The sequence below is a fragment of the Liolophura sinensis genome, chromosome 5, assembly GCF_032854445.1.
Source record: "Liolophura sinensis isolate JHLJ2023 chromosome 5, CUHK_Ljap_v2, whole genome shotgun sequence".
In the NCBI taxonomy this organism is placed as follows: domain Eukaryota; kingdom Metazoa; phylum Mollusca; class Polyplacophora; order Chitonida; family Chitonidae; genus Liolophura; species Liolophura sinensis.
The window spans coordinates 14,112,041-14,139,381 of NC_088299.1; the positions used below are offsets into that span (position 1 = coordinate 14,112,041).

The window sequence follows — 27,341 nt, forward strand, 5'->3', positions numbered from 1 at the left end:
AAATATTTTAAATACGGGAAGTAGCGTTAATTTTATATGTAGGTCAGGTTAACAGAATTCTTTTCGTTTTTACTACACATTCTCAATGAACTAAAATTTTTAGTTTTTAAATAAAAAGGTCATTATTTTGTAAAAGTCTTCCTGCAGATCGTGCATGACTCTGTTTGATAATTGCTAGTTGACTATGACATTAAGGCTGCCATGACGATTACGCCCTGAACCCCAGGCTAAAACATTGGCACCTTTTCTAGTCATCAGTCCTACACGACCACAGTACATGTATAGCCTTCGGGAAAGATCGAGGTTTCACTACAATTCCTGAGCAGTTTTTTGTGGCCATCATAATTTATTTGCTGACACTTTTATTTAATTGATTGTCCCATGATCACGAATTTTTCACATGTACGTTGGCGGTCGGTTGCATGGGTGCAGGAAAGCGAAGTGCTAGGGATAAACTTACCACCGACGTTCGCAAGTTGTCGACAAACTTCTCACATTTGACATACAGATTGCACACGTTACTGGTGGGAGACATGTGGACTTCATCGAACCTTAGAATGCACCGTATTTTCTTTTTATTTGTACGTCACAAATTTATTACAGCTTTGCTTTAGAATGTTATAGAGAGAAATCAACGATAATAGAAAATACACAATGTTGGTTTCAAGATGTCTTAGCGTCCGAAACTCACCACTGAAATCCAGGATCGCTCGATTTATTAATTTATTTATTTGATTTGTGTTTTACGCCGTACTCAAGAATATTTCAGTTATACGACGGCGGCCAACTTTATGGTGGGACGAAACCGGACAGAGCCCGGGGAAAACCCACGACCATCCGCAGGTGGCTGTCAGACCTTCCCACTTACGGCCGGGAAGGAAGCTACCATGAGCTGTACTTGAACTCACAGCGACCCCATGTTCAATTTAAACATGAAATCATTGAGCACATGGCGTGAATTCACGGGGACTCAAAATTCCCATGTTAAATGACATGGTCGCGACCTCCAAGCAGGAAATAAGGGCAACTCTATCCCATGATGCGTTCCGGATAAGTGGGAATCTTTTCTACAAGTAAGTACACAATGAGCCACGTTTAAGTCATGTAATCTGGATTCGAACACGTGACCCAGTTTAATATCGTTCACCACTGAAGCACACACCCGTGCACACAAAGTCCCACACAGATATAGTTTAATTAAAGACGCACAGCGTAAAGAGTAAAACCAGGGCGGTCACGACAGTGTGATAGCTGGCAAACGGTCACATGGTAACCGGTGAAAAACGGTCTCTTGTCAGTTTACCTCAGTTAGGCTTTTATTCTAAGTGTTCATGTAAATGCATAAATAGTAGCAATTAAACGTCATCTAACACCATGACTTAAGCAGAATTGGGTAAAAAAATGCAGTCATGTTAATTGCAATTCATGAGACTAGAAATACTAAAAAGAGAACTCAAAAACAGTTGACGAAATCATTTCAATATAAATGATTTATTTTTCATCTAGACTGCAATACAGAAATAATAAATTATCGACAATTTTAGGTGATCGCAATTCATCCGCCATTACTCGTACACGATAAGTGGGGGCTCAATGGGATTTTCCTGCAAAAGGTAGAACGAAAGTTTCTGTGAACTTCTGTCACACTATCACACATTTATATCACAAGATAACAGAACAGCGTGGTGTTGTTACAAAATCATGAATGTGCCGGTATATGGTTCGACTTGTGTAGTACTTAACACAGAAGATCAACAAGATAATTACTTCTAACAAAATGGAGACGAATAAAAGGCAGGTGAGGTTAACACCTGGATGCTAGATGAATGTTCAGTTGTGACCTAGTGCGGTTGCGCCTTGGATACATACTTTAAGATGAAGTGCAAAGGTTTTTTTTTTAAATTAAAAATTGTCAGTGTAACGAAATGACGATTTTGTTACACTGCTCTGCCATTTTGTATTCCTGGATCCGATTTGTAACGTACGACTGGCCAGAAATAAACCGCACAAACCTGGGCGGTACATAATTTGCTCAAAACGTCATGGTATGTTCTGGTTGGATTTTGGAACGTCATCGTGTCAAAGTACCGGTAGCCCTAGTTCATTTACAAAGTGCCGTAAACGTTACGTCAAGCGTACCTAAAATGGCGATATATATCTACAATGGGCCTGTGTGTCGTCATGGCTGTAATGCTTGACGTAAGTTACACCCTTTCCCTAATAGGGTCTTCTGGCCGTTAATGACGTAAGTTACACCCTTTCCCTAATATGGTCTCCTAGCCGTTAATGACGTAAAAAAAGCTACATTTTGCAAAACAACAATGACGCGCACCACGACGTTCGAAAAACAAGGGCAGATAAGCGATACACATTTCCGTACAACGTTACATTGCAATTATAAAGATTTATATTAAAAACACTTAATGATTTATTTTCACAAAAAAACTTCCACAATCCTATACAACAGGAGGACATTAAGACCTTTGACAACAAATTATGCGAACTTTGAAAGCCTTGCAGTTGATTTTGAGTCATTGTACATGTTTTCTGATGATCACGGGTAGCAGCTGATTATGCAATTCATTGTTCGATATTCTGGAAATTATTCGGAGATGTGCATGGTGAAGACAGCCATAAATAGGCTAACTTCTTATAAAGCCCTCATAATCGCATCCAGAACCGCTGGCAATTGCCTTGTATGAGACTGGAGATACATGTAAATCTAAAATGTGATTGCACCCCACCTGTGACTATTGGTTTTGACCATCAAACTGCTAAGTGTATGCTGTCATTAGTTACACAGTCACAATCAGGTGTCTGGCCCAGGAAAAGATGGTGAAGGAAAAAAATGATAATGGCAATGTTGGCGCTTTATACAGGGCAGACTGACGTGACTTTATTGATTCGCTTACATATGACGGCCATCAGGGTTTTGTGCATGTGTGGAGGAAACCAAAGTGCCGGAGCAAACCAGCCACCTTCCTCAGGTTCGTGACAAGCTGTGAAGATAAAATTTGAGCACTGCATCTCCACTAACACGTACCGTTGTGCGTGTGGGTATGAATTGCATGTATAATTCAAGTTATTCGCTATAATGTTCAATATGCATCTGGGCTACACCGTAAGGAAATTTGTAATGCAATGAACAGATTATCCGAAGCAAATTCCTGCAACAATGTGGGAACGGTCAAATATCCCAGGGCCGTATTGTCGCTTCATTGATCACTTAATTAATTAGAAATACGATATCCACATGGATCGGTTAGATGTCTATGTAACCGTATTTTGTCACAGATATAGCGCTACCCAATATCTGCTCAATATGGGTGACTGACAGTTTGACTGGTTGAGAAAACTTCGTTAAATAAGGATTAGATCTTTCAAAGAGTTAATGCGAGATAAAGTTTACTTTTCTATATGCGTGTATTAGAAAATCTAAATTTGTTGTGCAAAAAAAAAGGTGACGATTAACATTTGCTTAATGTTTGCTTGCGAGAAAAGAAACTATTTCACATAACACAAGCAGAATGTATTCTGTTATTGCAGCAGATTGAATAAGTCACATATATCCTATTGATTGAACCTAACGATTCTATTAGACTAACGGAATAATATACTGAAGTTGACATAATATTGTGCTATAATATCAGAATACTTTCTTGCATCACTCGGACAACAGATATATCTGTAAATCCTGGAATTTGGAACATTAAGTCTTCAATTAAGACAAAACCAAAGGCTACAAAGTACAGGTACTTCATGGAAACATGGTATTTGACACATATGACATCACTTAAGACAAATAAATCCGCAAACAATATCTAAATGGTATATTATGTGGCACAAAACTCGCCAATCAAAACAAATCTAAGTACAACTGAGACAAATACAAACGCTGTGGTACAAATACATCTGCCGCTATTGGTATGTGACACAGATATTCAATACAAAACGCTGCGACACTAACACATCTTGAAGGCGTGGAATGGGACACATGTAATCTTAGTTAAGACAAATGCAAACTGTGAGCTATATATGTACATGGCTTGGAACTGACACGAAAGACAGACAACGTTCGCACACAGGAAACAGCTAGCCGTATACATTGGCGTAATATACAACATACAACATGCAACATAAATGTAGTTAAAAATCATTTGTTGATTTAAAAAAGACCAAAGCTTAAATCAAGGGTTAAAACGGATCATATATCATATGACATGCGAATTAATAAAAGCAGGTAGAAAGGGGAAACGATACAGTGTCCCTCTTGACCGATTATATTTCCTTAATGCCGTGCTCAACATTGCGCGAGTAACTTTCATAATACGGGCAATAATAATAATTATACTAATGTTAATAATGGCTACCGCACTCGTACATTTCTTTCTTGTATGCTATATGAACTGTGCTGGTTTATGAACTCAGTTGCATAAGGACATTACACGCCATTTGAAATTAAAAGGCAAAACATGAGATACCTATCAGATAAAAGACCATTAAATATTGTCCGGGAAAATAGTTTGATTTATTTTTTTTAGAATATTTTTCCCCCTAGTAAAATGCATTTAAAACTTTGAATTGTGCTATGGCCTTTTCTGACCATACTAGAGCCAGTGATGTCACTTCAGCTTTTTTGCCACTTGACAACAGATTAATTGCTATATTTCATCATTCAAAATGCATCTTCATTTAGAGCAATGAATGCATTCAACAAATGGACCTTGAAACGAACTATTTCAGGCCAAAATATTGCCGTGACGTCACTGATTCTCTCTGCGTCCCAAAAGACCGCGTCCCAAAGTGTTTTTACAGATTTCTTCAGTGTTTTTATCGAACTTCGACAAATAGCTCGCACCTTGTCTAGCGCGCAACTATTAAGTATTATAGGCTGTGAGTACATTTTGTCAAGAAAACAAGCATGTTGCTTGTGAGAAATGTAGAACCTTAAAAAGTATTAGTCGAATCGGCGTCGATATTTCTTTATCCTGGGAAAACTCTACACTTTATTGAGGAGTTCTTTGTTTCGTTTTTATCGAGAAACATTAACAAAAGGTTAATTCGTAGTATCTATGACAAAATAACGTGGAGTGGACATGAAAGAATAAGTACAAAAGAAATAGTTTCTCTACAAACTTTCTTCGAAGGCTGTTGTACAAATCTTAATTAATGGGTAGGATTCCACAGAGCGACACATGTGTATGACACGGGTCATCACTTTACTTTACTGAACAAGTATTAAATTTAATAATAGCTATGTATATAAAAATTGGAAGATTCTATGATGACTGTCATAGCAGTACATTATGTCGCACACGTGTCCAATTGCCAGAAGAAAGCGTGGGACAGATATCACTTGATTGTACCTCCAGTTTCGAAGCAATTCTACCAGGAAATTTAATATCGCTCTTTGGTATATTGAGGAAACTCTACCTCGTTTTACCTCCGAGCACTCGTTGGACTAAGGAAAGAGGTATTAATATTTGTCATGTCTAGAAGTGATATATGTTAGGCTTTAATTACGACTCTCGCCTTCGGGAGGTGGGGGTGTTTGTTTAGATTGAACGATGCAGGGGATCTATACATCTATGAATCAAGTAATTCCCTAAGGCGGTATCCACAATCATGCTTTCAAATGTTATTCCGGGCCATATATTGACATCAGTTGTTTAGGGCTATACAGTAATCATATGCCCAATCATCAAATACTGACACAGTAAGACAAATTTTGAGATGAGGTATAAACAAGACGAAACGGATTCTTTTGACTGTATCTGTTAGCTTGACTTTTCCGGCAATGGTGTTTCCAAGACAGCAGTGACATAGCTTTAATGTATACCAAAATCCGAAGAGATGTACCAAAAATGCAGCCTGGAAACAAGCTGTAGTTGTTAAATTTAGTTAATCGGCTAAAAACACGGATTTCAGGGAAATATTTTCAAGATTATTACACAAGAAATATGACTACTTGAAAAGGTAAAGAGGCCAAAAATCAAAATAATGATGGAATTGATGGATTATGATTAGCTTCTTCAGGTGATATTGTTTACAGTGGAACCCAAGAAAACGTCTGGTTGCAAGATGTGCAAGTGGAGATAAAATTCATTGATATCGTGTCCGTGTTGTTGCTGTGGTTTTCGAAATGCGTTCAAACTATAAAAGGAGTATCCACTAGAAGTGGGGTAACGCAAAACAGAACAAACATTTGCTGGATGATGTTACCTAAAGGGCGTATAGTTGTGAGGTCTCGACATCATGTGCCTTCGTTATGTAACTAATGAAACAGCTAGTGTGCTTAGTAAGTCGACTGTGCCTTCCTGACAACGCAGGATTGAACGTATTTTACAAAATTTTCTTCGTTAGTCACAACACAGTATAGTTAGAATGTATGTTTAAAAATCTGACAATTGCGGAAGTACTCGACCAGAGACTGGGATGTCAGTGACATATTATCTCGCTGTGCGTTGATACACAAAGAAAAATATTTACAGAATGAAGGAAATATAAGAGCCTCCACAAGAAGACTGCAGTGCTTGAAGGTGAATGAGACTCAAATGACGTACCGCCATACGAGTATTAAATGCTATGGTACGAGACACTTTAGTATCTTTTTCACGGAAATGAACACCATCAAACGATTACATTCTAAGACAGGGTAGTACACAAACATAAATAACACTGATAATGTGAAGTACTTTGTACCTTGATGCAATAAACAATAGGCTGTAGATTGGGAGGGAAAGCTACCTTCTCTACATAACCTGGACAACAGGGTGCAGGACACAACATGATGTCGCGAACTCTTTTCCAGCCTTTCATACAACACAAAAACTGGCAAGGAACAAAAAAGGTGAGAATAAGTGAGAGTTAAAAGTGGTAACACAAATGGCAACAACAGCTGACTTATGTGCGCATGCGTTGTAAAAATCCAGTCAAATTGCAAATCTGAATCACCTTTTCTTTCAATATTTGGCTATATCCAAAAAGTAGCATCTGACTCTGATTTTTTCTTTTGTTAAGCTTTTGCATTTTTACATTAAGCTTCCAACGATATAGAATTTCGACAGTATAAGTCAGTTCAAACGCTGCCATAGTGGTGTGGGGGGGGAGATGTAGATTTATCAGTTTGACTGGATGCCTCACACATAATCTATTAACTATATATTAGCATGGCACATGAAGGCACATTTTGAGATTATAATATGAGCATGCGCACACTTTGCTCAGGTCCCGTGGTAACCAATATGAAATCAATCTTCATTTGTTTTCAATACCATGTGTTCAACATGAAATTCCATTTAACTTCCATCTACATTTCGAATTCCTGATACTTGTCTAAAGAATATAGTGCATAGATCCGAATTATTGCAAGATGCAGTTAAAATCATTATTTTCTCTCAATAAAATTTTAAAATCATTGATGTATTTACCACGAGATCTGTGATAGCACTGTGCCGCCATTTGTACACATTTTTAAAATAAAACAGTTACCTGTTTTTTCTTACAATACACGACCTCTCCTAGAAAAGGAGGCGTGGCCAGATGTTCTCTGTAACCTGGACAACATGGGGCGGGGCATAATGCCTCTCCTCGTACGACTTTGATGCCCTTCATACAGCACGTAAACTACACAACGGAAGTCGGCAAAAAGTCATCTTTACTTTGACTGTTCATATATGCATTTAACAATTACATCACAGAATAGATTCTCTTTAATGAGCTTTTATAAATCTATGTTTTTATCGTAAACATTGCCTCGTTATAACATTCTAACATTATGACAGTGCCGTTTAAAGACAAGCACTGGAAATGAAACTTTACTAGTGAATTGAGAGGAGTTTTAATGTATAAGAATCTGTGCATGTACACATACATTTTTTTTACACATACACATATACATATTTTTGGAAGTTTGTCAAGCTATATATAAACCGTACTTGAACAAAATACAGACCCAAATGTAATTCATCATTTTATAACGACAGACGAATGAAAAATTTTAATTAATGAATTAATGAATTCTCAGGCCATCTTCCCGAATTTTTCACTTAGTAAATCGCGCTGGTGAGGTTTGTGTATGTATGTAGGAATCCGGATTCGTCTGGAGAGTTCATGGTTTGACCAATTATATTTGTCAAGGCTGCTATTTGTGTGTCACGTTGGCCTTGCCGCAGCAGATTTTCAAGTGGTCCGCAGGTTCAAATCTCTCTCTCGCCGGTTCGACCATTTTTTTTTAACCTTGTAGACAGAAGGTTTCTCACGCGCTGCTGGTGAATGGTTTCCTCTATCTATAATCTTGACTGTTGGCGTATAAGTGAAATATTCTTGTGGACGGTATTAATCAAATGAATAAATCAGTATTTATAAAAATTGTAAATTATTATACGTTATCATGTCCTCTTTATCTTTTGTTCAAGGTGTCTCTGCAAAGCAAGCATCGGGTATGACAGATTCAAACATTTGCTCAGCAAAGTAAGATTTTACCTGAATTTATGATGGGGAAAATGATTCCGGAAACGAGGACTCCTGATAGATCAAGGTCGTAATGTACAACTGCCATTTTGTCTGTCCAATGCATGCGGTGACTGCAAGTGTTCGAATGACATGATGCAGTAGGTTCAAATGAATAGGGCAAGGCAGTTCATTAGTCGTGCCAGGATTCCTGATTTTCAGGAACGAAATCACTTAAAACTGGAACTTTGGAATTCTGTAAGTGTTTTGGGAACCTGCTATTGGCTGAAAAAGTACAATACATTTGATTGGGGTATATTTTATGGTAAAAATGTATGCGCCTAAGTCACGCTGACTTCCTTTCTGGCAGTACGTTGGCAGATGGTCGTGGGTTTCCAATCAGTCAATAAATAAATATCCCCCCATGACGATCGTAAATGGACACGTAAGTGGACAAGTATAAAATGTCCAGGCCAGTTAGACGTTTACGGAGTATATGGTAGCAATGCACAATGAGACCTTAGGAAAGATAAGCAGATTTGGTGTCACTATTCATCCCCCTCCCCCCCCCCAAATTCAAGCCAAAGATACCCAGGACCACGTCGAAATGTTGAAACTTGCCTGGAGAATCTACCATTGGATATTCAATCAGATAATCATATAAACTTACCTGGTCATCAGCTAAGGAGATCCCTAGTATTCCAACCAGCAGAATACAACCCACTTCCTTCCAATGAACCATTCTCTCTCAAAAACTCTGAAATTTGATAACAGATGAGCTGTGGGTATTTCATTATTAATTCACGGCGTGTTCTTGTGGGCATCAGATCATACGTTTGCGAACCGACGTGATCTGCGGCTCTTGACAAGACACGCACGATGTCCAATGTCCACGGATTGTTCCAAGAAACTATCAGAACAGAGACAGTCTTCTGCGTACATGGCGTTCCTGAAAATACCCTTTAATTCGTATTCTCTATCTAACATTACAAGAGTTGACTTTGGAGATAATCTCCTCCCACCATAATGCTGGCCGGCGTCGCACAAGTGAAATATTCTGGAGTACGGCGTAAAACAACAATCAAATAATTAAATAAATTGAAGATAATTCTCCGAATAACCGTGCTTTACCTCTAAAACAAACAGTTTGAAATTGTTTTTCTATGTGGAATGATTTCACTTTTTCCCCATTTCATTGTATATTTGTGGAGTAAGTATCAAGCAGTAGGCCTATGCATTCACTGGAACCCCCTGTTTAAGCTTAGTCTCATCTAGTTCCTTGTAAAGGCCAAACTAGACATTAAACCAGATCGAATCAACGTGACTTAATTCAATACATTGAAGGAAGGTACATGTATTTTAAAACCTGCTCACTGTAAGCATGATTCATCGAAACTGCATGAGTGTCATCGCTGCCTTTATTTATTTGATTGATTTATGTTTAACGCCGTTCTCAGTAAGTTTTCATTTATGCCAGTCGACGACAGTCTGGTTTAGGGATGAGTGAAACCCAGAGTGTTTGAGATAGGCCAAAGCCAGGGTCATTCGCCTGATAACAGAAATACCTCATGATAAATTGGCAATATGTGCGTTTCGAGTTCGAACTCTTTCGTAGTTAAAGGTGAAAACCGCCCAACTGTAACATGTGACTTTGAAAAGTGTTAGATAAGCTTTGTTGACACTGATTTACCTCTTACCTGCCTCATTGTGTTTCAGAGGAAAAAATGACACAGGTCTTTCTTTTAGGAACTTATCGATTTGACAAATGTTCAGCTCCTCTTCATCTTTATAAATTACTTCTTGCGAAACTTTTTCATACGCTCTTGTTATAGTAAATGTTAACGTAAATAGTTACTTAACATTGTCACAGGTTACATGATACAGTAGGATTTTTTTATCTTTAGCGATAAAAGAATTCTAGCTCCAAACTCCTGCACTGATCGTAGGCTAAAAGCACTTGTATCTACCCAACAAATTCGACGGACCTGGCCCCGGGATCAAGAAGCGATCTTAAACTTAAGTCCAAATTTCAGATCATTATACCATTTTTATTTCTGATGTGTTATGTGGACAACTGCCGTCAGCTTCTAAATTTAGCTTGCCACTGTTTACATATGCTGAGTTCAGGGCCTGCTGTCTGCCTCTGCCTTAGAATGTTCCAGAATACGCTCAGTTCGGGCCTGTTTGTTTACAACAAGTGTTCAAGAATTTTCTTATTCTAGAAAACTCCACCAGTCTATATAAGACCTACGAAAGCAGGTCAAAGAAGGAGAAAGGAGAATTATTGAGAGTTTTGGATGCTTTCGCTGTGTGTTACTTTAGTGGGCCTTTTGTGCTGAATTTTGGTGTCTTTATAGCCTCTGGCTTTGTTATATCCTACCTCCACCGAGCACTTGTTTCAGTTTGAACTTGTATATTTAATTTGTGCTCTTGTGTACACAGTGCTTATTAGTACACGGACCCTGTCTGTGGAATTTTGTGTATATTCCGTCATACACTTAGTTATACTGTGGATTTTCCCTCTTGTAAATATTGCTTCTGTGCATTTTTAAGCATTGTGGAATATATGCGTCCGTTTGGACTTGACACCGTTGTACATGTAAGTACTTTAGTATTTGTATAAGTCTTGTTATCTGTTCTTGTTAAACCTAATAAATTGTTGAAAAATAAAATCTGCTGGTTTTGGTTACTTTTTTGTACGGCTAAACTGTCGTGTATTTCGAACAAGCCATCTCTTTATAATACAGACAGTTTGGGTCGTAACAGATGTAACAAGTCAAAAAATTGCAACGTATATTCTAGGTAAGTGATTGTACAACAAATTTCAGCAAAAATAACGGAAAGGAATGTGCCAAATTGAATCATTAAAAATTTGACTAGTCTAAAATCGCTTCGTGACCTCGAGGCCAGAAACTCGACGTCACCTTTTGCGACGTGTTTCTGTTGGGTTAAAGGCTTATTTAAAACATCGAGTTTTTAAAATAATTTTACTCACTTTGCTTTGCTGTCCCCTTGTACAGTAACTCAGCTGTAGTAAATGACCTGTTAAAACTGTACCCATAGAAGGCTAAAGACTGACGGTAATGTATTTCATTGTTTACCTTTGGCCGATAAGTTTGTCTCATCAATGCGACGAAGAGGCAGCCTTTTCGGTCGGCCTATTAGACGGGTTGGTTAATGATTATGAATGGCCAGTTAATCAGCTAGTAAATTGACAGATTATTTTGTGGACTGCTCGTTATGGTAGTCTAGTCATTCGACTGTTTATTTGGTCAACTGGTTATTTGGTTTTATTGGCTGGTATAACTTGACTGGTTATTTGCTTTCTTGCCCAGTATAAATTGACTGGTTATTTGCTTTCTTGGCCAGTATAAATTGACTGGTTATTTGCTTTCATTGACTGGTAAATGAATTGGTAAACATTTTGGTAAGTAGACCCTTAGATTTGCTTGATTGGCTGTTCAGCTTATATTAAAGAAGGAGTTAACCATTAAACACAAAGTTGGATAATTGATTGCACTATTCATTTACTAATTGATGGTTTAGATTGCACAGATATACGTATGTGCTGAAGGGGTAGGTCATATAACATCGGGTGACGTACTACATTTTCTAGTTCCGTTCTACGTTAAGCCGAACGTTGAATACCTTAGAGCAAAACGTTTCCACAAAATTATATTTCCTAGTTACACTGGTATATTCAACGCCCCCAGTCGATCGTGAACAGATGGAGTTAAAACTAGATGATAACAAGTCTAACAGAGCGGATTCGCAATAGGTTTCCTGATTTTTCATTGAACTATCAAAATCCTTGAAAAAAGGATATGTCGACCGCATGACAAATGCCAGCAAGCGCAACGGAAGTATAACTATTCATATAGCACAACAATTCCAAACAAGTCTTTTAACTTGTCGCCTATATTCGGCTATGTAAATTCACTCGTACTCACTACTTATTATTTGATTGGTGTTTTACGTCGCACTCAAGAATATTTCACTTATACGGCGGAGGTCAGCATTACGGTGAAAGAACACCGGGCTAAGTCCCATGGAAACCCACGACCATATGCAGGTTGCTGGCAGATATCCCGACGTAGAGGAGGCCAGCATGAGCTGCACTTAAACTCACAACGACCACATTGATGAGAGGCCCTTAGGTCATTGCGCCCTGCTCGCACGCTAACCACCCTTGGCACGAAGCCCTCCTGCCACCCCGATACCCGCTACCAAAATTGTATTTACTTGGTGACAAGTAAAACGATAGGCTCTGCACGTTGATGTTATTGCAAGAAAAATGCAGTTTAAGTACATTTTTCTGATTCATAATGCCAAACTCCATAGAATTGGTCTGGAAAACTCATTGCGTCGGGTGCCATCATAATTATTCAGAAACAAACATTATGAATTAGAAAAATAGTACTATAGCTGCATTTTCCTTTCAATAATATGGAAGTCCAACATGCCAATTTGTAGAGCTTGCGGAGTTACGTGTCACAAACAAAAGGCAATTTTAAGAGTGAATAAGGTCAGCGCGCGAGCGCAGCGTAATGACCCAAGAGGCTCCCACTAGTGCGGTCGCTGTGAGTTCGTCCAGCTCATGCTGGCTTCCTCTCCGGCCATACGTGGAAGGGTCTTTCAGCAACCTGCGGATGATCGTGGGTTTCCCCCGGGCTCTGCCCGGTTTCCCCCTACCATAATGCTGGCCGGCGTCGTATAAATGAAATATTCTTGAGTACGGCGTAAAACACCTATCAAATAAATAAATAAATAAATAATAGTGAAGACTGTATGTTTAACAGTTGAATATAGGCGAAAGAAACCAACTATAATATAGGCGAAAGTCAAAAGAAACCAACCATAATATACATACCTACTTTTTTCTGGATAAACTAAATCTGTTTGTTCGTTAATTATGTATTAATGTAATAATTTCAATTTACAGGCGCAAATGTGCGGAAAGCTTAAGGACGTAACGGTACCAGTTAATAAAATGCAGAATATATTCTGTTACTGTAGCAGATTGTACTGTCATTGCAGCAGATTATTTTGTTACATATTATATTAATTTACCACAAAGATTGTATTAAACTCGCAGAAAATTCTGTTGAATATGACAGAGTATTATATTATAGTATAAGAAAATGCATTCTAGCATCACTTAGTGGATAACAAGATTTCTGTTAAAATTAACACTTTCTGGAGACAAAAGCGAACTAACAAGACGTGGAATTCAGTGACCTGTTTGACCACGGCCCGAAAGGCTGTAGTGAGCACAACACTTTGATATATCCAGATACCTGGCTGTTTGTCCTCATACACCTACGTACATCATGCTGTACAGCGAAAAATACATGTTCTTATGACGCAAATAATCAATAAAATAACAACCACAGTGTACTATGAAAACAGCTTCCGTAAATGGCTTTTCCCTGCCCTGTTTGATGTTTCGCGTGTTAATAAAAGGATCTGGCAGTGTCCGGAAGTTAATTGAACTGTTCAGACATCACTTCCGAGCGACTCAACGTGACCTTGTATCAACAAGTTCGCAAGCATCGGGTTATTAAAAACAATAACCTGGTGCTAGGTCGGCGAGTAGGACTATTATTTAAGAAAACAAACCAGGTAATTTATCATTTCATAAGAGTGACATTCAGCACAAATTGTCTTTTTGCCGGTATTAAAGACTGGACTATAGTAGACATGCGGGAAATCACATGGTCATCTCCTCTCGTATTCTGGACAGTAATAAATCTATCCGTAGAGTACAGCCGAACTCGTACAATAAAAGTGCATCAGGACACACGAGGCATGATTTCAATCCAGGCCTTGGACATGGAATTGTTACGTCACTGTTATTGACTAGCGCGACCATCTTTACCATATAAAATAATACTGTTATTTGAAATTAAACTTGAATATATAAATTCCAGTGCTGAAAATTGACTGATAACCCACAGGGTTGTAAGTGGCCTCAAAGTCAGGCCTCTAATCGCCCGCCAGTCTCGCATCTGAACAGATCCGAACTGATCTAGACGGTTTGGCTAACACCTCTCCCACAAATATGCAGTCTGAGCCTCATTTCAGAGCCGGATTCTGTGTGATGCCCGGGCAGTTTAATACCAGACAACGCTGTACTGTGATCTAAATGAAATGATCAACACTTTGAAACCTACAGTTTTACTAATCCTTTATAGCTAGTGGGTAGACAGTTATTTGTACCACTTGTTTACAATCACGAGTTATCTACAGTGTAGGATATAAATCTGACCACGGCTTTATTATACGAAAGCAGGTCACATCTATGTAAAAAACAATCGTTATACGACGATATATGTTAAATTACTTACAATGTGACCTTAAAAACTCTTCAAGCGTGCATGTTGACTTAAAGCCGACACCGGAACAACGAAACTGGATTCGAACTCGAGTCAATGGGTTACAGTAAGAATAACAATTCGTATTCTGCTTATTACCTATAGAAGTTCTAACTCAAGAGAATATAAGCGTCAAGTCAGACGTTTTGTAAACCACTAGTAAATGTGAATGGGCGTTCCAAGTCGAGATACGCAAGGCCTATTTTCAAAACAAACGAAATCACCATTTGCCGAAGTAATGTGCAGGAAATAATACTTAAATAATAAATAAAGCTGGTGATTTCCCCTAGGTATTTATCAAAGTTGCTGGTGGATTGATTCGTGGTTTGATGTTTGGCACGGAATTCCGTTAATTCATTTCAGATATACGAACGACGGCCGTCGGTTTAACAGGAGCAGTAAACCACTGGCATTTGACAGATACCAAAGAACTGTCCAATTTGTGGCGCAAATATATTGAAAGCCGTCCACCGCTTGTTGTCAACAAGGCTGTGACGATAGTAACATAGGCGGGGGATTCGCTATAGTTCTCTATGCCTTTCTGGGTCTGAACAAAGACCTCCTTTTCGACAGCGATTGATAGACAACCTCTCCAAAGCGCGGCTGCTTGTTTCCCCCATACACTCAACTATACTGTACTGTCAGAATACATATATTGTTGTGCCGTTTTGGTAAATCAGTTTGACTGAGCCTAATTATGTGCCGTAATGTCATGCACAATTCTCAGATTAACTTTCACCAAACTATGACATTACCTTACTCGTCAGTTTATCGATCACGAAAATCTTTTTCTTTGAATGCTGCTTAACGCTGTGTACTCAAGAAATTTTTGCACATATACGATGTCGGTAGTTGTTTTGATATCCTAATGTATATCACTGAATCGACGGAGCAGCTGATCTGTTGTACACAGTGTATCATGTCGAAATGGTTAATATGATACCAAATCCTGGACTATGTACACCAGATTTATATTATACACCCTGGACTATGTACACCTGATTTATATTATATATCCTGGACTATGTACACTCGATTTATATTATACATCCTGGACTATGGACACCAGATTTATATTATACATCCTGGACTATGGACACCAGATTTATATTATACACCCTGGACTATGTACACCAGATTTACATTATACATCCTGGACTATGGACACCAGATTTATATTATACATCCTGGACTATGGACACCAGATTTATATTATACACCCTGGACTATGGACACCAGATTTATATTATACATCCTGGACTATGGACACCAGATTTATATTATACATCCTGGACTATGTACACCAGATTTACATTATACATCCTGGGCTATGGACACCAGATTTATATTATACATCCTGGATTATGGACACCCGATTTATATTATACATCCTATTCTTCGTAGAGCTGATTTATATAGCAGACAAGAGAACTACGTTTTATACACGAGGCATATCCACAACACATGAGAACATGAGAGCATTTGTATTTGTATCACGGAAACAAATACTTACCCAAACAGGTCTATGTTGGTATTTCTGTCCAGTGCCGACGTGAGCAAGGGCCGATTGTCTTTGTCTGGCTGCTTCCTGGTTTGACCGGGCTGTATAAACCCGCGATGTCCTGACGGTCGCCTTCTATGCTATCGCTTTCTGGATGGCACATGGATGAGCAAGTGCAGAAAGTTCGAGTTGTGATGTCGTTAACTGGCTGGAAACGAGGGCGTGTCCATCTGCATGACCACCCCATGCCCTGTGAGCAAAGGGAAGTAATCGATAAATAGGGGCGGATTAGTTCATCAGCGAAGCAATGGAGCGATTGGCATTTTAGAAAATCGAAAGCGTCGTGATTATATCAAGCAATCAAGCGAAGGTTATTTTTATACTTCGAGAACGCACATATTTTCCCTGTGATGTCACGCAATCACCGTTTTGTCAATTTGCTGTAGACTGAAGTGAACTGTAGGGTACGAATGAGGCGAGGGTGTTCCCGGTTTCTCTACTATTGCGTATTCCACTGCAAAATGAGAGAATTCCGTATTAATGCTGATTTATGGTTATAAATCACTTCAGACCAAAACGACTTTACGCATCGGATATGTTGAACGCCCAAACTATGGTCGATTGGCTGCTAAGAAATGAGGCCGCCAAAATTTATGGTGCGGATATCAATAGAGGTGTGTACTTTAGAAGGAAATAACAAAAGATTTAGAGCACAGAAAGTAAAACGAGGGCATTGTGATAGTTGGCAAATGGTCACACGAACAACCGGTGAAATCCGGCCTCTAGTCAATGTAACTCAGTTAGGGATTTGTTCGAACTATTCACGTAGATGCTTAAACAGTAGCAAATTACACCCCCCCCCCCCCCCCCAGCACCATGGCTTAAGCAGAATGATTTAAAACAAAAATTCCATTGATGTTAGTTGCACTTCATTAGAAGTCACTGGTCTAGAATTACTCGAGATGGTGTGTTGTCATGACATTTAGTATACATTCAGATTAAACAATGTACAGATACCAGGACTGCAATTTAAGTTGCAATTTATTAGACGTCACTAGTCTAGAATTACTCAAAGAGACAAGATAAGTCCCTGAGCCGTAAGATAGAAACGGTACACCACATCGCCATCAGTCACCATGGAATTTCAGAGTGAAGGCGGAGGCAGTTGGGACGAGCTCAGCGCTCGTGGAAAATAATTCATATTTGCCGCACGTCACTAACTGTTGCATGCGCACTTTTTTCGAAACTCGACAATGCATTCCCTTGGGTGTGCAGTAATTAAATAAAGGGCGTACCGTTCAATAAAAACGCCTGTTTTTAATAAAGCTATGTTTCGCACAACCTTCGTTTGCCCCAGTTGCTAATATTTCTGCTCCACGCGTGGTACCGCTCTTCTACTGAAACCCGCCATATTGTCATATAGCTTCGTTTTGGATAGTATTGGAGACTACCATTGTATGCAGATTTCGCTCCGCAGATCCTGCTAAGATGCGGTAAGAATTTACATTTAGTACAGTTCGAACCATATAAGTGTGCAGTGATCCGCTCTTAGACATCTGGTTCGCCAGTCAGCTGAATGGACTGACAGGGAGGTTACTGTTGACATTTACACTACAGAGTTATCTCACATGTCCTTCAAAGGATGATCGGGCTTGAGTCTATCAAAATTACCACTGGGACAGTATTTTTACAGTTTTAGAGCCAAGTTCACAACTGTTTTTTTTTATTTGTTTGTTTCTGGATGAATCAGGTAGACAATTTGCACAAGGTTTTCTTGCAATTAAGAATCTCATTTAATATCTCATTTTAATTATACGCCTGACGGATTAAGGTAACCGCGGGATTCATTCGTTGAAGGTGGAGACAACAAAAAAACGACATGAAGTTCAGATGAAAGAGTGCGAAAAGTTATTCCTAAATGTGGTCTTCAATATTTTTTTCCGATTTTTCCATAAGGAGATAAAGACACTTGAAAGTAATTTTTATATGGTGGGTATTTGGGACTACTTTTTGGTATTTATAGTCTTTCTTTAATAATGTCATAAATGAGGATGTGACACAGTTTTAATAAATATTTTTGCACTAGAATTTGTTCTTTTCAGCTAACAAATGTATTAAACCTCAATCTGGATCATGTTCATAAATATTATCATAATTTAGGTAAATTTAGCATATGTTTCGATATAAACAAAAAATTTCCTTTCAAATTAATTCATTAGACAAGCATCACATCCTTATTTAAATTTTCAAATACCCTTTTGTCTTGAAAAAAATCCAAAAAATATCAAGGATCATATTAGCAAATAAGTTCTGACTCTCTTTCATCTGATTTTGGCATCATTTTTATGTTTTCCTCTCCTTTAATGAAGTTATACCACAAAAGCATGGGAATAAGCGCCAGTCAAATCCGATCTTCTTTATTTTTCCAGTATAACCCAAATTGTAACCTTTCGGGACATATCAACTTCGCCAATGTCTGATGTCTATATTATTAACATGGTAATAAATTTGTAATACTAATAAATAGTTAAATAGTGATTTTGGTTCAATTTCAACCTGCCCACAGTGGCAAAACTTATGTAGAATGCTGCACTGGCTTCGCTGGCATGAGGTTGACGTTGTCATCTAAGAGGTGTAACCAATGCCTTGGCATGAGGTTGACGTTGTCATCTAAGAGGTGTAACCAATGCCTTGGCATGAGGTTGACGTTGTCATCTAACAGGTGTAACCAGTGCCCTGGCATTTGTTTTACGAAAGATGTTTGATCACTTTGCAAACAAATTGTTCTTTCCAAAGGCCTTCTAGATACATATTGCAGTAACAATTAGCACAAGGTATACTAATAAGTATGGCAAACTAAATAATACATAGAGATAAATGTAAAGCATTAACGATTAAAACGGTTATCATTACAACGTTGTTCGACTACAGTTAGGTGAAAGTCATGATGTCTGTAAGCGGCTAAACGATCTATATCCATTTACAGTTAGAATGTAAATTCCAACGGGTTCGGATTTCGCTGATTACGTGCAACCATTCGCCAACTACCGCACCGTCGTCGTTTCTCTAGTTTGACTTTGCGCACTGTCTTTTATATTCTATATGTTGTAAGATCTAGAGGGTAAACAACCACTGACTTCAATTTCGTCAGCCATGTTTTCTATCACGAATTTTCATACATATGGCACGAACTCACAGCGAAGAGAAAAAACACAAAAAACTTGAAGGTTTTAGGTATTAACACAGCTGTAGGTCAATCAATAGAGAGTTGAAAATGTCATGAATTATGGAAGCTGGTTGTTGGCCAAGCACCAGAGCTTTGACTGGAAATGGCCTTGTAATACGATCCTGGGCTTATGGCCGTCAGGCGTCGCGTATGTAACTTTACAGACTTCTGACTAGCTTGGACTCATCTGTTCATATGTTTGAGAGGTATGTAGCTTGCTTGCTGTAGTTTTGTCTGGGATGGGATAACTCTCGATGGGCGTTTGGGTAAAACTGAGGTGTGTATCGGGTTGGAAATGATGATTAAGTTGAGGCGGGGTTTCCAACTGCATGTAAGCTGGTTTAACGGTGGGGTCAGATTATTTTTGGTGGGTGAATAGTTACGGAAGTTAGGTGTTCTTCGCAGTGGGGTCAGAGGTTTTGTTCAAGTTAGATGGGATTAAGGGTGTGGTCTAAGATCATGCTGAATTTAGGTGAGTTTAGGGATGGGGTCTGAAGTTATGTTGGTTTGGTGCATTTAGAGGTGGGGTCTAAGGTTATGCTGAATTTAGGTGAGTTTTGGGATGGTGTCTGAAGTTATGTTGGTTTGGTGCGTTTAGAGGTGGGGTCTAAGGTTATGCTGGATTTAGGTGAGTTTAGGGATGGGGTCTGAAGTTATGTTGGTTTGGTGCATTTAGAGGTGGGGTCTAAGGTTATGCTGAATTTAGGTGAGTTTAGGGACGGGGTCTGAAGTTATGTTGGTTTGGTGCGTTTAGAGGTGGGGTCTAAGGTTATGGTGAAGTTAGGTGAGTTTAGGGATGGGGTCTGAAGTTATGTTGGTTTGGTGCGTTTAGAGGTGGGGTCTAAGATCATGCTGAATTTAGGTGAGTTTAGGGATGGGGTCTGAAGTTATGTTGGTTTGGTGCGTTTAGACGTGGGGTCTAAGGTTATGGTGAAGTTAGGTGAGTTTAGGGATGGTGTCTGAAGTTATGTTGGTTTGGTGCGTTTAGACGTGGGGTCTAAGGTTATGGTGAAGTTAGGTGAGTTTAGGGATGGGGTCTGAAGTTATGTTGGTTTGGTGCGTTTAGACGTGGGGTCTAAGGTTATGGTGAAGTTAGGTGAGTTTAGGGATGGTGTCTGAAGTTATGTTGGTTTGGTGCGTTTAGACGTGGGGTCTAAGGTTATGCTGAATTTAGGTGAGTTTAGGGATGGGGTCTGAAGTTATGTTGGTTTGGTGCGTTTAGACGTGGGGTCTAAGATCATGCTGAATTTAGGTGAGTTTAGGGATGGGGTCTGAAGTTATGTTGGTTTGGTGCATTTAGAGGTGGGATCTAAGGTTATGCTGAATTTAGGTGAGTTTTGGGATGGTGTCTGAAGTTATGCTGGTTTGGTGCGTTTAGAGGTGGGGTCTAAGGTTATGCTGGATTTAGGTGAGTTTAGGGATGGGGTCTGAAGTTATGTTGGTTTGGTGCATTTAGAGGTGGGGTCTAAGGTTATGCTGAATTTAGGTGAGTTTAGGGATGGTGTCTGAAGTTATGTTGGTTTGGTGCGTTTAGACGTGGGGTCTAAGGTTATGGTGAAGTTAGGTGAGTTTAGGGATGGGGTCTGAAGTTATGTTGGTTTGGTGCGTTTAGACGTGGGGTCTAAGGTTATGGTGAAGTTAGGTGAGTTTAGGGATGGGGTCTGAAGTTATGTTGGTTTGGTGCGTTTAGACGTGGGGTCTAAGGTTATGGTGAAGTTAGGTGAGTTTAGGGATGGGGTCTGAAGTTATGTTGGTTTGGTGCATTTAGACGTGGGGTCTAAGGTTATGCTGAATTTAGGTGAGTTTTGGGATGGGGTCTGAAGTTATGTTGGTTTGGTGCGTTTAGACGTGGGGTCTAAGGTTATGGTGAATTTAGGTGAGTTTTGGGATGGTGTCTGAAGTTATGTTGGTTTGGTGCGTTTAGAGGTGGGGTCTAAGGTTATGGTGAAGTTAGGTGGGTTTAGGGATGGTGTCTGAAGTTATTAGGTGTTGGAATGGCTACATAAGTTAGATGGGTTTATGGGCGTTTGGGGTTATGTTGGTGTTGGAATGATTATGAAGGTTAGGTGGTTTCAAGGATGGTGTGTGAGGTTATTAGAAGTTGGAATGGTTACATAAGTTAAATGGGTTTGTAGGCGTTTTTGGTTTGGGTGATTATGGAAGTTAGGTGGGTTCAGGGTGCGGCCTTAGGATATGTTGTGTTCAAAGGGTTATGGAAGTTAGGTGGGTTTACGGTGGGCCTGAGGATATGTTGATGTTGGAATGGTTATGGAAGTTAGGTGGATTTAAGGTGGGGCTGAGGACATGTTGTGTTGGAATGGTTATGAATGTTATGTGGGTATGGGACCGGGCCTGAGGATATGTTGATGTTGGAATGATTATGGAAGTTAGGTGGGTTTAGGACGGGCCTAAGGATATGTTGATGTTGGAATAAATGTGGAAGTTAGGTGGTTTTAGATTGGGGCCTGAGGATATGGTGATTTTGGAATGGTTATGAAAGTTAGGTGGGTTTAGGGCGTGGCCTGAGGATATGTTGACGTTTGAATGATTCTGGAAGTTAGGTGGTTTTAGGGTGCGCCTTGAGGATACGTTGTGCTGGAATGATTATGGAAGTTGGGTGGGTTTAGGATGGGGCCTCAGGATATGTTGTGTTGAAATGGTTATGGAAGTTAGATGGTTTTTGGGGTGCGGCTTGAGGATATGTTGTGCTGGAATGATTATGGAAGTAAGGTGGGTTTAAGATGGGGCCTCAGGATATTTTGTGTTGGAATGGTTATGAAAGTTAGATGAGTTTGGGACGGATCATGAGGATATGTTGTATTGCAATGATTATGGACGTTGGGTGGTTTTAGAGTGGGGCCTGAGGATATGTTGTGCTGAAATGATTATGGAAGTTGGGTGGGTTTGGGACCGGGCCTGAGGATATGTTGTGTTGGAGTGATTATGGAAGTTGGGTGGGTTTGGGACCGGGCCTGAAGATATGTTGTGTTGGAATGATTATGGAAGTAAGGCGGTTTAGGACGGGCCCTGAGGATATGTTGTGTTGGAATGATTATGGAAGTTAGTTGGGTTTAGGACCAGGCCTGAAAATTGGAAATGATTATGGACGTTAGGTGGTTTCAGGGTGCGGCTCGAGGATATGTTGTGTTGGAATAATTATGGAAGTTAGGTGGGTTTAGGGTGGGGTCTGAGAATATGTTGTGTTGGAATGGTTATAGAAGTTAGGTGGGTTTAGGAAAGGGCCTGAGGATATGTTGTGTTGGAATGATTATGGAAGCTAAATGGGGTTATACAGGTTCTGACGTTATATTGCTGTTGGAATGATCATGGAAGCTAGATAGATTTAGAAGGAGTCGTGAGATTAAGTTGGTTTTGCTGTGCTACATACATTTAGGGTGTTATTGTCGAATTGTTTTGGAAGTTCGGTTGGTTAAGGGTTGGAGTCTGACGCATGAATGAACGGAATGAACTTAGGTAGGTTTAGGGATGGGGACTATATTAGGTAGTTTTAGGGATGGGGCTTATATTAGGTAGATTTAGGGATGGGCCTATATTAGGTAGTTTTAGGGATGGGGCCTATATTAGGTAGTTTTAGGGATGGGGCCTGTTATACTGGTGATGGGAGAATTATTGAAGTTACGTGGGTCTAGCTGTTGGACTGTCAATTCAGTTAACTTCACCTGAAACCTGTGATATTTCATTAAGAATTTGATTCATCAAATCAAGTGGTGTGCTGAAGATATTATGATATACCATAAGGTCAAATGCTCTCAATTTAATTTTGATATTGAAATGACCATGTGATATTTTATTCAACAGGGGTATTACACCATATGAAGTTTGGCCTTGTTCAATTACCATGATGATACTTGACACTTACCATTACTTGATGATATTTCTGGCGACCTGTTCCGGCATTGTTTGCTCTGGTGAGTACGTGAATGAGCGGCTACCCTATTGCCAAGGGTTATCATTGTATCCCACGGCCTACAATTGCGAACATTACCGTCGTGTTCCCATCGTCTTTAACTATGTAAATTATCATCATATAACGTCGCACGTATATGTGGATGTTTTCACCATATAAGGTTGCATGTAACTATCATATTACCTTTACCCTTGATATTAACATGGTAATGTATATTTGTATTGTTGGATATAATCAGGATAGTACCTTCCATTGGGTTTTATCAGGTTAGTGCTTTCCTGCGGATGAGCATGGGTTCCTTCCGGACTCTATCCAGTTTCCTCCCACCATATTGCTGGCCGCCGTCATATAAGTGAAATAAAAGTAAAGTATGGCGTAAAACAACAAATAAATAAATAAATAAATCTTGCCAAATGCATCCTCTAGAAGTCAACTAACTGACGATGTTTCCATCGGCCAGATACACCCCCGCCATCAATATAACAGTATCACTCTTGTACCATTTTATGCTCTGTACGCACTGGTATTGTGTTTCCTGGCAGTATGAGATGTTGATATCATGATATAGCCCGACTTGTGAGTAATACCAACCTCTACAATGATAACAAGTTTTGGCACCGCTCAGTCAAGCGGTTTATCAGTCAATCATCCTATTAGTCACTACTATTATTCCTTTGTTTTACAGCTCGTTACTACTTTGCCTGCCCACCAGAGGCCACATATTTCCAAGGACTGTGTTATCAGCTTCATTCTCGTCCTGTGACGTTCCAGGAAGCCATTGATTACTGCTATTACCGTGAAGCTTCTGTGTTTACTTTAGCCTTTATACCTCATCTAAACGCAGGCCAGGTGTCGATCAGTATAGGCCTAAATAATACGTCGTGTTACTGGATGCATACTGAAGTCTATGAAGATGGTAAGTATTGGGCTACTTAACCCGCTCAAACATGTAAGGATTTGTGCCCGGTTGTTCAAAAGTGGTTTACAAGTTAAACCAGGGTTAAATGTTGACACTAAAATGTACAAGGCTTGAGCACGGAATAAAGTCAATACCGGGCTTATTCTCTTTTGTACAACTGAGCCCTGTGCCATGGGGTTTTCGAGTTCAGAAGTAATCGAGGAGAACCGCCTTCCGTGGTAAGGCGACCCCTGTAGGGTTAACCAGTGAAATTTAACATGGGCTAACATTTAACATTGGGATATTTTCGCAGTTTTCTATATATGCTAGCTAGCTAGGTAGTTTATCTAGATGTTAATCAGTAAAGTTAGTTGATCGGTTGACACAGAAATAATTTTCTTCGCTAACAAGGGATTTTCTGTGTAAGCCGATCAACTAACTTTGCTGATAAACAGCTTGATAATCCGGCTTTATAGCAAGTGTATGTAGAAAACTGCCCAAAAAATTCATATGAAATTCGATGGCTCTAATAAGCCACCGTAATGGGCCACGATATATACAACAATTAATGGCAACTTTCTAAACATGCACTCACGTTGATAATCTGATCCCTGTTTCCAAGTGCCCGTGTGTGTTGCAATGTGTAACAACATCAGAATTGGGGAAACAGTTTAATGTTGAACCGCTCTATGAGATCGCGACTTCAGAACCGCGTAAATCGTTAGAACCAGTTATGGCGGTTCTCTGCAACTGTAATTATTCAGCCGTGCAGTAGAATCATCTGGGTCATGCAAGTACTGGCCCATTGTCTATGAACTACCAGCGTATGTAAATATCTCTCTTTCCTCCAGAATCCCCACGGATATGCATACATTAGGTCGTTCAAAATCAAACTTCATGTGTATGTGTTGATCGTGTCTACATCTCCGAGAACTTGTATGCTCGTTCTATAGAACCACTCGAATAAAATATAAGTACGGACTCTGTGATATGTAAGCACTGGCACTTGGGACATGTGATGATCACAAACTTCAGGGCAAAGAGTGGGAAAAATCATTCAAAAAATGATTTCCATCATATTTTTCTAGAAAAGAATATTACTTTTTTTATTTGGTGGGTATTTGAGACTACCATCTGGTACATGGAAGTCTAATCAATCTAATTTATTTGTGTTCAGTTTGGTGCCACATCCGAATTTTTATACTATTTTAACATGTTCATCATATTTTCATTATTCAAATTTAACGCATGTGTTTGAATATCAGTAACAGATTTAAATTCACATCAATTTATATCACATCGTCACTTAAAACATTATGTAAAGATCACCAAGAGACTGTCCCAAATATCAACACCACTTTTATTTGATACATGTTCATGACGACTTCAGCAGAAGAATTTTTCTCCCAATGTTATTTTGTTAGGTCCCGTTTAAGCGTTTTAAGCGTAAACATTCTTTTTGCCTTGTTGTAGATAAAATTCACCCTGATTTCCATGGACTGATTGGGACAGAGGAGATGTGTATAGCGATCTGTGGATCAGTAGACACTTGGATACGCTATCAGTATGTGTGCCGACAAAAGCTGCCTTTTGTCTGCCAGTTTACCAGTGAGTCGGCATATTACATCTCTTTTTATCTAATTCATAAAAAAAACTGTGTCTCATTTATGATACATTCTTAGGCAAGGCTTAAAACATCAATTAAGTGGAATAAACACATTTATAAATTTTCACCGCCTCATGAAGAAAGACCTGTATGCAGATTTCAGTTCTGTGGTGTTCATAATAAAATAACGAAAGATTATGTCTAATTTATACTGCATTCTTTAGTATAGCACAAAACTCCAAGTAAATAAATAAATAAATGAATAAATCGCTGTATTTTGGCGAATAAAAAACTAATACACATAATTTACTACAGAAAAATCCCACAGTATCAATTTGCAGATTTAGACCGCCATTTTTCTGTAACAAATCTGCTTTTCATCAAACTTTGTGAAACCATATGCTTTGCTATGTGCCTTTTAGAACATTTATATTGGAAGAAAAACATCAGGAAAACCCATCGTCGTGAAAAACAAGAAAAGTTTAGAGGTGAGATTTAATAACGAGACAGCGAGACAGCGAGACAGGGAGATAGCAGTGACGTACATGTAGCGAGAGAGGGAAACAACAGTGAGGTACATGTAGCAAGGCAGCAGGACAGGGAGATAGCAGTGACGTACGTGTAGCGAGAGAGGGAGATAGCGAGACAGCGAAATCGCAATGAGGTATATGTAGCGAGACACCGAGGCAGGGAGATAGCAATGAGGTGAATGTAGCCAGACAGCGAAGCAGGCAAATAGCCGTAAGGTGGCTAGGCATGGGCAGATATTGAGTGAGTGCTTGGGGTTTAACGTCGTACTCAACAATTTTTCAGTCATATGACGACGAAGGAATCATTAGGGTGCATGTACGTGTTATGTGCCTCCTTGTTGCAGGACGGATTTCCACCGCTCTTTTATTTAGTGCTGCATCACTGAGACGACTTACCGAAGGCAAGTAAGTCGCCCCGCCCGAGCCATTATACTGATACGGGTCAACCAGTCGTTGCACTATCCCCTTCATGCTGAACGCCAAGCGAGGAAGTTACAACTTCCTCTTTAAAGTCTTAGGTGTGACTCGATCAAGGATTGATCCTGGATCTACCGGTCCCGAAGCGGACGCTCTACCAACTGTGCTATCCGGGCCGGTGGGGCAGATATTGAAGCAGCGGGCCCCAGTCTTGTCGATATGTCGATATGACAACATTGACTGATTATAAGGTCAGATGAATTCTATTCTAATCTGAAGCGAAAATCCGGTATTTTATATCGTCACGCTAAAACTGAAATGCTGCCATGCTAATATATCTTTTTCATTTATTCTCTCCATCTGTTAAATTGCTTATTTTGTGTTTATTACGATGGTGAGGAAAATGTTAT

At 39.4% G+C, this 27,341-nt stretch overlaps 1 long non-coding RNA gene across 1 annotated transcript in view; it reads right to left on the reverse strand.

Annotated features, from left to right (window-relative positions):
• Window positions 1-1,571: 1,571 nt before the first annotated feature.
• Window positions 1,572-27,341, reverse strand: part of LOC135465597 (uncharacterized) — a 26,207-nt gene continuing 437 nt past the window's right edge. The window contains exons 2-4 of the long non-coding RNA XR_010444046.1: window positions 9,122-9,208; window positions 7,492-7,626; window positions 1,572-1,604 (exon numbers count right to left, since the gene is read on the reverse strand). This is a non-coding gene — a long non-coding RNA (uncharacterized LOC135465597). The remainder of the gene's footprint in view (window positions 1,605-7,491; window positions 7,627-9,121; window positions 9,209-27,341) is intronic.